We start from the raw sequence: 12625 nt of genomic DNA on the forward strand, positions 1-12625 counted from the left end.
CCTCCCACAGGAGCACGCGTGGGTGACGTGCTCCTGGCGCTCCCGAGACGCACGCACGCAGCTGAGATGGACCCGAGGATGCGACGCAGTGCGTGACACACCTGCGGCCCTGCGGAACCCCAGATCCACAAGCACCCCGACTCCCCCGGGAGCAGTGCCCTGCCGCACAGCTCCGTTACTGTCGGGCTGCCCCTGGCAATGGCGGTGTCTTGGCAGCCAGGCCGGCTGGTGGGAGTGACTTGCAGCAACCCCAGACTGCCACATGAGGAAGTGGGGGTCCTACCGCTGAGGGCACCCGCCCACCTATGCCTCTTCCACACATGCCCCCAAGCCCCTCTCCCTCCGCCTCCCCCCAGGCCAGGCTGACCTGCTGTGGAACCCTTGGGACCTCTGCAGGCAGCATCCACTGGAGGCTTGATTTGGAAGCCAGCACCGGAACCTGGAGGCAGCGGGAGGGCGGGAGAGGGTCCCCTCCCAGGCCCTCTACGGGGGAGGGGGAGAGGGGTCGCATTCACATGGTAATTTGGCGGAGGATGAGGGGAGAGGGCCTGGCAGCCTTCCTGGGACAGGGCCCAGTGGGCCTTCCAAGTTGGCTCAGGGCAGCAGGGAGCACTGAGAAACCCCGTCCCCACCCACCCCTGCTGGGGACCAGATGGGCTGTGCCCCACCTCCTCCCTCACAGGCAGCATCAATGGGGGCCTGCCTGTCTCCTGCAGTGTCTAGAACCCCCACCCCAGTGGTGGGACATCACTGCTAAACCCACCAACCCGCCACCCAGGATCCAGGACCTGATGACCGGATCCGCCCCGGCCTTAACCCTGGTGTTTCAAGACGCAACACAAGTGCCTCCTTAGACCTAGGGGAAAACTACCCCTGAAGCAGGATGCCAGCAATGAGCACACAGCCACACAAAAACCTGCACAGCCACGCTCACCACGGTCCAAACAAAGCCTGCCACCTGGCAAGTGTGTTTCATCCCCGCCATGGAATATTATCCACTATGAGAAAGAATGAATGGGTGGGGGGTGGGAGGGGGGGAGGATAGGAAGGGATGGGAAGGGTAAACAAGGGAGGAGGCTACAATGCTTGATAAGAAATGTACTCATTATCTTGCCCATGTAATTATAACTCCTCTGTACAGTATTTTCACAATAAAAAAAGAACAACAACAAAAAAAGAAAAAGAGAAAGAATGAAATATCAGCAGAGATGGTGGAGCCTGTGCCTAGCAGGCAGGAGGCTTCCCACTGGATCCAAGCAGGACACAAAGGCAAAAGGAGAGGAGGGGCAAAGGAGAGAATGAAGGAGAGGGAGGGGAGAAGAGGATGGAAGGAAGAGGAGGAGAATGAAGTTCTAGCATATGCTACAATGGATAAGCCTCGAAATGTACTAAGAACTCAGGGCTATTCTTGAGCCTCTCTGTGCTCAAGGCCAGCGCTCTACCACTTGAGCCACAGCGCCACTTCCAACTTTTTCTGTGTATGTGGTACTAAGGAACCAAACCTAGGGCTTCATGCATGCTAGGCAAGCGCTCTACCACTGAGCCTCCTTCCCAGACCAACTCCTCAGTAACTTTTATCACACTATCTTGTGACAACTGTCTATTTTCTTTCTTTCTGTAAGTATTGGGGTTTAAACTCAAAGCCTTATGTTTGCTAGGCAGGCACCCTCTCATTTGAGCCACATTCTCTGGTCCATTTTTGCTCTGTGCGCACACACCCATCCACCCACACACGTGCTGGGGCATGAACTCACTTTGAACTGTAAACCTCAGATCGCAGCCTCCAGAGTAGCTAGTATTACAGGTGTGAGCTACTGGTGTCCAGCAGCTATTATCATTTTTTAATAGGGTCTCACTCTTCCCTCTTTTTCCCAAGGCCGGGACTTCAATCCGCCTGTTTACGCTTCCTTTGTAGTTGTGATGACACGCATGCACCACCACACCCAGTTGTTGTTTTTTTATTGGTTGAAATGGGGAGTGGGGTTTTCCTGAACCTTCTGCCCAGGCTGGCTTTGAACTAGGATCCTCCCCAGAAGCTAAGATCACAAGTCTAAGCAACCAGTGCCCCATTGTAATTGTTTTATTATTAATGCTGACCTCTTACTGCTCCCAACTTATAAATGAAACTTTGGCAGAGATATGTATACATAGTTTAAAAAATTAAAGAAGCACAGTCTAATGGGGCTCAGGACCCACAGAACATCCTGGAACAACCTCCCCAGAGATCAAGGGAGGGAGGGCCACTATGTCCACACGCCTTCCACTGCCTGAAGAACTCCGGCTTTGTGACTGTACAAGCACCTCTGGGCTGAACACTTCAAAAGAGCGAAGGCTGTAATGCATGGGCTACATCTCATAAAGCAAGGATCAAAAACAGTAAAAACCAAAGGCTGGGCACGTTTCCCCAGAGCGGGGGCCGTGCGCTCCTCCCCGGGGCCAGGCCCTGCCCGCAGCCCCCACCCGCACCCCAGCGCAGGCCCAGGCTGCGTGCGGTGTGCCCCCACCACCACGTCAGCAAGGTCTCCTCACGGACCGTGGGGACCCCTGGGAACTTAGGTCAAGGAGAGGGGATGGCACTATTGGCGTGGCTAAGCAGAATCCAGAAAGATCCCACTGCTGTGCCTAAGGCCTGCGGGAGCAGGGATGAGGACAGCCGGCCCCCCAAGACGCCCCAGGCATCTGCTCCTGCTGAGCCCCAGGGATGGGATGGGGCCTTCCCCCCAGGCGGCAGGCCCAACACACACACACACACACACACACACACACACACGAGTTAAGCCCTGAAGGGGGCAGGCCCAACACACACACACACACACACACACACACACACACACACACACACACACACACACACACACACACACACACACGAATTAAGCCCTGAGTTCAAGCCCCAGTATCAGCACAAGAGAGAGAGGGAGACAGAAAGGAGAGGAAGAGGGAGAGAAGGGAAGGAAGGAGGGAGGAGGGAAAGATAGACACAGGAAAGAAGGAAGAAAGGAAGGAAGAAAAGAAGGAAGGAAGGGAGGGAGAAAGGGAGGGGGGGAGAATGAACCAGGCGCCAGTGGCTCACACCTGTCATCCTAGCTACTCAGGAGGCTGAGATCTGAGGATTGCAGTTCAAAGCCAACCCAGGTAGGAACATCCCTTAAGACTCTTTTTTTTTTGGGGGGGGCCGGTCGTGGGGCCTGAACTCTGGGCCTGGGTGCTGTCCCTCAGCTCTTCAGCTCAAGGCTAGCGCTCTACCACTTGAGCCACAGCGCCACTTCTGGCTTTTCTCTTTTTGATTATGTGGTGCTGAGGAATTGAACCTAGGGCTTCATCCTTGCAAGGCAAGCACTCTACCACTGAGCCACCTTCCCAGCCCTCCCTTAAGATGCTTATCTCCAGTTAATCACCAGAATACTGGAAGTGGTGCTGTGACCCCAGTAGTAGAGCACTCCCTTGAGCTGGAATGCTCAGAGATGGCGCCCAGGCTGTGTTCAAGCCCCACAACTGACAAAAAAAAAAAGGAAGGAAGGAAGGGAGGGAGGGAGGGAGGGAGGAAGGAAGGAAGGAAGGAAGGAAGGAAGGAAGGCAGGCAGGCAGGCAGGCAGGCAGGCAGGCAGGCAGACACAAAGACAAGGAAACAGGACCACAGGCCCGTTCTGTCAGGGCCACACAGCCCTACACAGAGGCCCTGGGCTGCTCAAGGCTCCGTGCCCACTTGAGCGCTTTCTCTCAGTGCTGTCTGGTGCGGGCTAGCTTCCCTGAGTTTCCCGAGAAGCCCAGGGTGTGCTAGGCAGGAGCGGGGGGGGGGGGGTGCTAGCAGAAAAGCCCAATGACTTCCTTCCACCACACTCATTCTCTAACCTTAAACTATGCAAAATAAATACACCCTTTTCAATCTTTTAGAAGGGTAGAAACTACTGACAGAACCCGGCCTCAGTTTCCATCTCTGTCAAATGGCAGCAAGAGCCTGACCCCAATGTGCATCTAAAAGGGGGTCCCCGGAGGCCAGCTGGGGGCTCAAGCCTATAAGAGCAGCTACTTGGGAGGCAGAGTTTGGGAGGATCTCCCTTTGGAGGCCTGTCGGAGCAAATAAGGTAAAATGAATGAGACCCTGTCTCTGGGCGTCGAGGTGTGCACCTGTCATCCCAGCTATGGGCAGGTACAGGTAGGGTCATGGTCCTAAAAGCTGGTCCAGGCAAAAGTGAGACGCTATCTAAACAAAGACCCACAGACAACATGGCTGGTCCCGCAGGCCTCCTCCGGCAGCACAGGTGAGGGGGGTGCAGCACACCGGCGTCTACTCCTGCAGGGGGCGCCTGCCCTGTGGCTCACTGTGCCAGCCTGGTGCCATTCTGCCAGCCGCAAACAACAGCCATTCTCAATGGGCCACTGTCCGCCCATCGTCTGTCTTGGGCCGCCCGGGCGGCCAGCAACGGGTGGCATTTCCCCCAGCTCAGCAAACTACGCGCAGAAGACACCCCTCCTGCCCCGTAACCCTCCACTCACGCGGGGGGGGGGGGCTCTGCAGGCTGGAGAGCTGCGGGTTCGGCCCCCCCGCCCTGGGACGTCGAGTCCATGGGTCGGGGGAGCAATTCCTGGGGACCTCGAGGCTGGCCTCCACAAACGCACAAGGCGTTAGGGTAAGAGTCGTGAACGTGTGCTTACATAAGGCTGACCGAGCTCGGCAATGAAACATTAACCAAGCAGCAAGCAGGAGCCCAGGACGTCCAGGGCCTGGGACCCGGAGATCGATAAGCCACAAACCTGACAGGGTCCTAGTAAGAGACAGACAGACAGACGGACGGACAGAAAGGCTGCTCTCCAATGTCTTTGCCCTCCAAGGCCCACTGGGCTTCCCGGGAGCACATTCACCAACCTGCTCCCGTCGCCTTGAAGGGTCAGAAAGTCCTAGCTCCCGGGCACGGGCACCTGGACCCAGGCCTGGCAGCGAGATAAGATACGGATCTGGGAGGGCAGGGGCTGGGCTGCCCACATTCCTCCAGGGACATAAGCAAGGACAGCCGCCCTCATGCCCGGCCTGCTGGCCACATTGCTGGCACCAGCAGGGCAGGGGCTGGAGACTGGGGGGGGGCGCGGGCACGGGAGAGGGTAGAGAGCCAGGTGGGGTGGTGGAGGGAGGGGCCGTGCCCTGACGGTGCACCGGGCAGGGGCTGGTGTCCTATATTGGCATTGGCCTCACATGCCCACCTGGAACTGGACACCAGAGAACTGGCATCACTCCCTGTACCCCCTGAACTCAGCTTCAGGGGGATACTGGGAAATCTGGGGGGCTCTGTCCAATATCTACCTACTGCGCCCGAACTAACATTCACAGATCACAGTAACTGCCCAGCAAGGCTGGCATCCTTCAGGCCCTCTGCATTGAACTGCATCCAACCCCCAACCAGACTACGGCCTACCAGTACATGGAGTGCTACAGGAGCGGGGGTCACACTGGGTACCCCACACTGGGTGCAGAGCCTCCTTCGTGGGTCCTCACAGCTCAGCTGATTCCCAATATGGATAAAAGAACAGAGAGCCAGATGCCAGTGGCTCACGCCTGTCATCCTAGCTACTCAGGAGGCTGAAATCTGAGGATCATGGTTCAAAGCTAGTCTGGGCAGGAAAATACATGGAGACATTTGTCTCCAGTGAAGCACCAAAAAGGCGCAAGTGGGGCTGTGGCTCAAATGATAAGAGCTCCAGGCCTGGAACAGAAATGCTAAGAGGTAGCAGTGCCCAGGCCCCGAGTTCAAGCCCCAGACCGGCAAGTCTGACACAGTCTCCCCACCTGGTGCTGAGAAGCCGGGCCGCCGGGCCCGGGGCTCCCTCCTTCCCTCCTGGGGCGGTGGGAGTGGGAGGAAGGCTGGGCTCACCTTCCCAGGGGTGGACAGCGCAGCCGCGGCTGGCCTGTGCTGAGACCGGCAGGTGGATTCCTCACAGGACCGACCCGGTGCTGCCTTCCTCGGAGGCCCAGCTGGGAACACTCCAGGCCCACAGGGCTGGGGAGGCAGGTCCCTGCCTGTCCACCGCCCAGCCAGGGCTCAGTGAACAAATCAAAGCTCTGCTCTGCTCTGCTCTGCAAGGCAGGAGTCTGGGAATGGAGCCCGTGCCAAGGGCCGGGAGTCCCGCTAGGAGCCCCTCCCTGCGGCAGGCAGACACCTCGAGGAGAATCCCAGGCACTTCCCCACCGCCCGGCCAGCACCAGGACCTATGCCAGGGTGACAGAAGGTCGCAGGGTCACCACGGCCCACCCAGCCAGACGGTGGCCACTGGGCATCTGCCTCTACCCTTGTGCAGAGAGTGACAGAAACAGAGATAGGCAGAGACAAAGAGCTGGAGACAGACAGAGGAAGAAAGGGAGGGAGGGAGGGAGGGAGGGAGGGAGGGAGAGGAAGCCCACAAACTTCCGGGGTGGTGTGGGAAAGCGTGTGGGGGAACTGGAGGCGGAAGTTCAGCGGCAGTGCTGGCTTCCTGGAGGACCTCTGACCTGCAGGCCGGGGTGGACAGCCCTCGCAGGACGGCTCTTCCTCTGCAGTGCACGGACCTCAGGCCTGCAGAGGGGCCCTGTGTGAGCAGAGCAGCCTGACACCACAGGACGCGGGAGGCTGAGCGCTGGGAGGTGTCTGGCTGCCCCATGGGCAGCGGCTGAGACACAGGACCTTGTCCACCTCACGGCCAAAGGGCAGAGGATCCGCAGCTCAGAGAGCTACCCAGGCCCAGGGAGGTCCCTGTCTGACTTGGTGAGGCGGGGCCGGCCCGGGACAGCCTGCCAGGCTGGGGCTTCGCTTCCCCCAGGATCCCGCCCGCTGACACGCCCTGGCCCCTGTGCCCCAGCTCCTGCCCCTGCCATCACCCCAAAGATGGCCCACCAAGAGCGGGGCACAGGCTACATCCATACAAGACTGCGGCAGCCATCCCAGCCAGCATGACCGGGCCACAGGGAGGTAGACCTGGCCCCCAAAGAGAGACACAGAAAAGGTGCGTCATAGCAGATGCCAGGACCCCCGCCTGCAACCCCAGCTACTCAGGAGGCTGAGATCGGGGGCCGGCCTGGGCAGCAAAGTCCATGAGGTGCTCATCTCTGATTCATCACCAAAAAGGCTGGAAGTGGAGCGGTGGCTCCTTTGAGCATAAAATCTCAGGGACAGCCCCCCCGACCCTGAGTTCAGGCCCCAGGACCAGCGCATGCACACACTGCACACACTGTACACACACACACACACACACACACACACACACACACACACACACACGGTAAATTACACGGGGCCATCTTCCTTGGCCACTTTGGGACAAAGGAGCAGATGACACTTTCCCACAGGGTACTTGGGTGGAGATGGCTGCCCCCCCCCGAAATTAGAGCATATTTCCTCAGAAGGAGCTCCAGGCTGGTGCGCATCAATGAGGTACAGCCTGAATGAGGGGGACCAGCACTGCAGGGAGGGAACGGGCCTTCCCCCCTCCTCCTCTGTCCCGCTCAGAGGCAAAGCACATCCCCTGGGTCCTGGGCCTCAGAGCCCCTCCTCCAGGAACCGACCCATGGCTTCCGGGTGTAACATTTTTCTCAAGGAAAGGAATTTCGTGCTTCCCTTAGGGAGCAGAGATGCTCCCCGACCTCTGACAGAAGGCAGGCAGCTTTCCTGCCAGGAAGGGAGGGTGGGAGACTGGGGCTCCGAGCAACAGATTGGAAACTGAGTCCAGAGCAGATGGCGTGGCCTCTGTGCCTCCCTGCTGGAGGACCACATTCCAAACGGGGTGCAGGACGCAGCAGGAGTTCACTTAGTCCTGGCTTCTGCAAAACCCTTAGAAGATAAGTTCCAGGAGTGCTCTCGGACAGGACCCGGGCTCCAGGACCTGGCTGCACACATAGAGCACCCGCGTGTACACACACACACACACACACACACACACACACACACACTACACAAATGCGTACCAGCCCCCACCCCAGCCGGCACATCCCAGAGTCCGAGTAGACCTGCAGCCCACTGCCCGGGGAGGGAACTGGGTTAAGCCCCCAGACCAGCTGCGGCGGTGGTGTGCCCAGCCTCCCGCCCCTGCGGGCTGCTGCCCTCTCCTCGGCTCCCACGGCCCCTGGAAGTCAGGAAAGCCCCTCCGAAGGGCGCCGGGTCCGGCCACTCCCGCCAGGAGGGGGGCAGCGGCTCTGCAGAGTTGGCCAAATATTTACAAAGAGATAGCTGTGGTCGCACAAAGTCCCTTTCTTCCGCGGCGAGACTGGAAATCTGGTCCCCGCGTGGAGGACGCCGCGGCCATACCACCCCTCTTCCTGGGGACTCACGGCTGCCTGGCCGGCCCTGGCGGGGCGGGGCGGCCACCGGTGCCCTCCGGGCGGCCGGGCCACCTGAGGGGCCCCCCCGGAGCTGGCCGTGCAAGGCTGGAAGAACAAAGAGCGAGCAGGACTCACCCGGCAGGCAGCGGAGAGTCGGCTGGAGGCAGAGCGCGGCCCGCCCACCGGGTCACATGGCTCGGAGCCGAGCAGCGAGGATCAAAGGGGCTTTGTGGCCGGGGAACAAGGAGCCTCCCAGAGCGCCCGCAGAGGTAGGAGGGCCCACGGGAGCCCAGGAGGGGGATCGGCGGGACGGGCTCGCAGGGGCAGGGCGGGGGGAGCGGGAGGTGGGGGAGGGGCTCCCGCTGCCGACGCAGGGGAGGGGGGGGACTTCCTCCTACACAACACCGAGGAGCCACCCCCAAGAAGCGAGCCACGGGGTCCCGAGGAAAAGCGCCATGCGGGCCTGGCCGTGTCCACGTGTGGCCACCGTCCCCCCCTTGTGCAGGGTGGCAGTGGCGTGACACTGTGCCCCCCCACGTGCCTGCCCCACCCGGCCACATCCTGTGCCCTCCGTTCACAGCATCTATCCCTGAGCTCCGGGGGGCACCCCAGTCCCTGCCGCCCAAGGTGCCCAGGGGGCCAGCGAGAGGCGGCCCTGACCAGAGAGGAAGAAGAGCCGGGAGGAAGGGCCGGCGGGCCCAAGGCCGGCTCACCCCAAAGCCTCTCCTCCGGGACTCTGGGCGCTCCCTCCCCTCCCCTGCCCTGCAGGCCTCTGGGCGGTGCTGGGACCCTACGAGGGTGAGCAGGGGAGCCCTGGCTCTGCCTGACCCCTCAGTCCCGCCCAGGCAGAGGCCCACTCCCCGCCGGGAGTGCCAGGGGTGAGGCGTGCGAGGGGCAGGGCCTTGGGTGATGGGACACCAGGAAAGGACGTCACTGGCGGCAGCTGACATTGATCTCTGGGCCTCAAGCAGGGCCACATAATCCCAGCCTAGCCCCAAGAGCCTCACCGTTCCCAGCCCTCGCCCAGGGGCCTCCCATCCACACGTGGGGGGTGGGGGAAGGGGGGAACGTGGTCAAGACCCCAAGGTGGCACCCCGCACCAGCCTAGCGCCAGAACCCGTGGCCCCCATCACACAGCCTCTTTGGAATCTTTAGAATGGGTGCCACCAGAGCCAGGGCTCCGGCCCAGGAGAGCTGCCCTCCCTCCCAAGCCCTCCCAGGCCCCCCCCCCCGACGGAGTTTGAGGACAGCTCAAGCAAAACCCAAGAGCTCAGCTCACCAGATGAGGCTCAAGCGGTAGAGTGCTTTTTGCCCAGCATGTGTGAGGCCCCAGGGGCTTTTCCCCAGTCTACCCCTCCTTCTTGGGCCCAGACAGGCAGCTCGAGGAACTGGGAGGGACCAGCCAGCAGCCAAAGGATGCTGGGAGGGATGTCAGCCTCCCCCTCGTCAGGGCTGCCCTGGCGCCTCAGGCCCGAGGTCTCCAGGTCGCCTCCTGGGAGGCAGCGGGAGATCCCTTGATCTCTTGTCCTCTCTCCTCTTGCTCTCAGACTTGCCCTTTTCACCCCCCCCCATCTTTCTGGATGCACAGACCACATTCCCAGAATGCACCTGGCCTGGTCCAGCAAGCCCACCCTTCCCTGCCCTCCTCCTCCAGATGCCTGGCATAGGATGGCCGTGCCCCTCTCAGCAGATGCTTGCTGGGCCACAGGAGGCTGCATCCATCTGCTTCCCAGCCAGGCCAGACCTTCTACATGACACGCTGTCCTCAGGTGCCTGGGGGGGTCTGCCATCCAGCTCCCCAGCCTTAGGGAAGAGGCCTCACAACTGCCCAAGTGCCCCTCCAGCGACAGACATAAGCCACCACAAGTGGGACCTTAGATTTTCCTAGACACCACACTGAAAACCCTAAGGAGCCTCAGGTGGCATTCACAGTGATGTAATTTTAATCAGCCCAATAAGAGCCAAAAGGTTGTGATTACATGTACCACGTAATTAGCATAAACATGTCAAGGGATAGTCTTTCTGTGGAAAGACTCCAAAATCCAGAGTGCATGTGCATGTGTGTGTGTGTGTGTCTGTGTCTTTACTGGAGCTTGAACTCAAGGCCTGGGCACTGTCCTCCAGCTTTTTCGATCAAGGACAATACTCTACTGCTTGAGCCTCATCTCGTCTTGGGGCTCCTTTTTGTTAAGAGCCTTGCAGGTTTTCCTGCCTGGACTGGCTTCAAATGGCCATCCTCTAGATCTCAGCCTCCTCAGTAGCTGGGACTACAGGTGTGAGCCAGCAGCACCTGGCAGGTTACCCTTACAGCACCTCTCAGCCAGGACCAACTCCGTGTGCGGTGGCCAGCCTGTGGCCAGTGGCGGCTGCGCCAGGCACCAAGGCCTCCTCCATGCCAACGGGTGCAACGCCCTTCTCGGAGAACCTCACTCACGTCCAGTACCCAGTCCACAAGGTCCAGGCAGAGGTGGACAGCACAAAGCTGTCCACAAAGTGAGACATGTACTGACCACAAGAGGCACAGAGTCCCCCAGTGCCAGCGGGATCCCCACCCCGGGACATTTCTCCCAAGTTCCCGTCAAAGGACACAGTTTCCCTGAAGGAGCGACTACGCCGGCCCAGCGCCATAACACTGTGCCAAGCTCACCAGCCTGGAGCCCGCCCCAGCCCCCTCCCTTCTCTCTCACGTTGGCCTTTGGGCGACAGGGCGGGCTGTACCCGGAGCCACTGGCAGACACGGGCCTGTGGCCTGGCTGGCAGGTGGCTGAATGTCCGAATGTCCCCTGTCCGTCGCAGGAGGGCTCTGACTCGGGGCCTGCGAAGTTACTGGGGGGAAATGCAGAGAGAGTAAAAACTGGGGGCGTTCAAGCCAAGACCCCAGGAAGGAGGGAGGAGGGGAGAGGGTGGCAGACACCCAGGCTCCTTCAACTCCTGCCCTTCCGGAGGCTTCCGCTGCGGGCCCACAGCTTTCCAGCAGCCAACTCATCACGCCGTGTTTATTTATTGTGAAGTCACATGGAATTGCACTTTAAAGAGGAATTTATAGAGTCCGAAAGCAGAGGTGGCTGCCGGCCGAGGAGGGGAGGGGCGGGGCGCGGGGCTTCCGCTCCCAGGAGATCCAGAGGGCGCCACGTCCGGAAGGAAGGAAGGAAGGAAGGAAGGAAGGAAGGAAAAGGAAGTCTAACTAACCAGCAAAAAGCTACAAGTGGAGCTGTGGCTCAAGTGGTCGCGCACCAGCCTGAGGGAAAGAGACAGTAGTGCCCAGGTCCTGAGTTCAAGCCCAGTACCAGCACACAAAAGGGGGGGTTGCGATAAAGGTGGGCAACGGCGCTGGCCAGCAGGGACCCGTGGGAGCCCGGCAGCCCCCTTGGGGCGTCCAGCCGACAGGAGGAAGGCACTGCGCAGGCTCGGTGACTGCAGGAAGTTCAGGACATCACGTGCTCTGCCCACAGCCCCACGCTCACATGGCTTCCACACACGCGTGTGTGCACGCACACTCAGCTGCCTCCCCTGCTCCACACCCGGCACGCACCCCAGACCCCTTGACCACCGCGAGGCCAGGCTGTGGGTTCAAGTTCCCCTCGCACTGCCCACCCACTCTCCCAGGCCCAGAACGGCCCCCAGGGAAGGAGGGAGGACAGGGCAGCAGAGGGCCGGGGCCAGTGGCCCTGCCACAGTAGGCTGCATCTTTCTTCCGGTCCCTTCTCTCGGGGTCTAGGAGCGAGCCTCTTTCCTGGACCCCCCTCCTCCCACACCCACTCCGTTTCTGGGCAACACGACCTCTGGGCCCCTGTCCAGCCATTCCCCCGTACCCCAATGACCCCTCCTCACCAGGTGCCCCCCCCGCACCAGCTCCCCCCCGCCTCACCCTGTCCTCTGCTCCCAGGGGCTCCTCACCTCCCGTGACTCCCAATCTTGGGGTGACCCCCCAGCTTTGCTGACAGGCCATAGCCCCTCTTCACCCCTGGAGCTCCACATTTGGGGACCCCCATGCCCAGGCCTCAGTCCCCTTCTTCCCAGCCTGCAAGTCATCTTTGGTTGTGGTGACTATGGTCAATCCGGGGATGGGTGCAGCGGTCCCTCCCTGCTGCCACGTCCCGGCCGCCTTCCCACACGACCCTGCCCACCAGGCCTCCCCTGGCCTGCGCAGACACAGAAGCCCCTGGGCTCCGATGGAGACAGAGCTCCTCCCCAGCTGCCAGGACCCCGCACGCACCTCCCCCCATCCCGCGTCCTCACCGGGGCCCCCGCATGCCCCCCCCGTCCTGCATCCTCCCCAGGACCCCCACACGCCCCCCCCCCCCCCCCCACCCCGGGACCCCCGCACGCCCCCTGTCCCGC

At 60.9% G+C, this 12625-nt stretch overlaps 1 protein-coding gene across 4 annotated transcripts in view; it reads right to left on the reverse strand.

The window, feature by feature from the left end:
* The window catches only part of Sept9 (septin 9), a 127491-nt gene that overhangs the window by 19127 nt on the left and 95739 nt on the right, over nucleotides 1-12625 (reverse strand). Inside the window, exon 1 of one of the 4 annotated variants that reach the window (XM_013037951.1) lies at nucleotides 8420-8595. The exons of 1 other annotated variant lie outside the window; for it this stretch is intronic. The gene's annotated coding sequence lies outside the window, so the exon portion shown is untranslated. Of the gene's footprint in view, nucleotides 1-4497; nucleotides 4592-5782; nucleotides 5840-8419; nucleotides 8596-12625 lie in introns of those variants that run through there. 2 more of the 4 variants (XM_013037953.1, XM_013037952.1) reach the window with 2 other exon arrangements.

Source organism: Dipodomys ordii, unplaced genomic scaffold (genome assembly GCF_000151885.1).
Source record: "Dipodomys ordii isolate 6190 unplaced genomic scaffold, Dord_2.0 Scaffold7, whole genome shotgun sequence".
Classification (NCBI taxonomy): Eukaryota; Metazoa; Chordata; class Mammalia; order Rodentia; family Heteromyidae; genus Dipodomys; species Dipodomys ordii.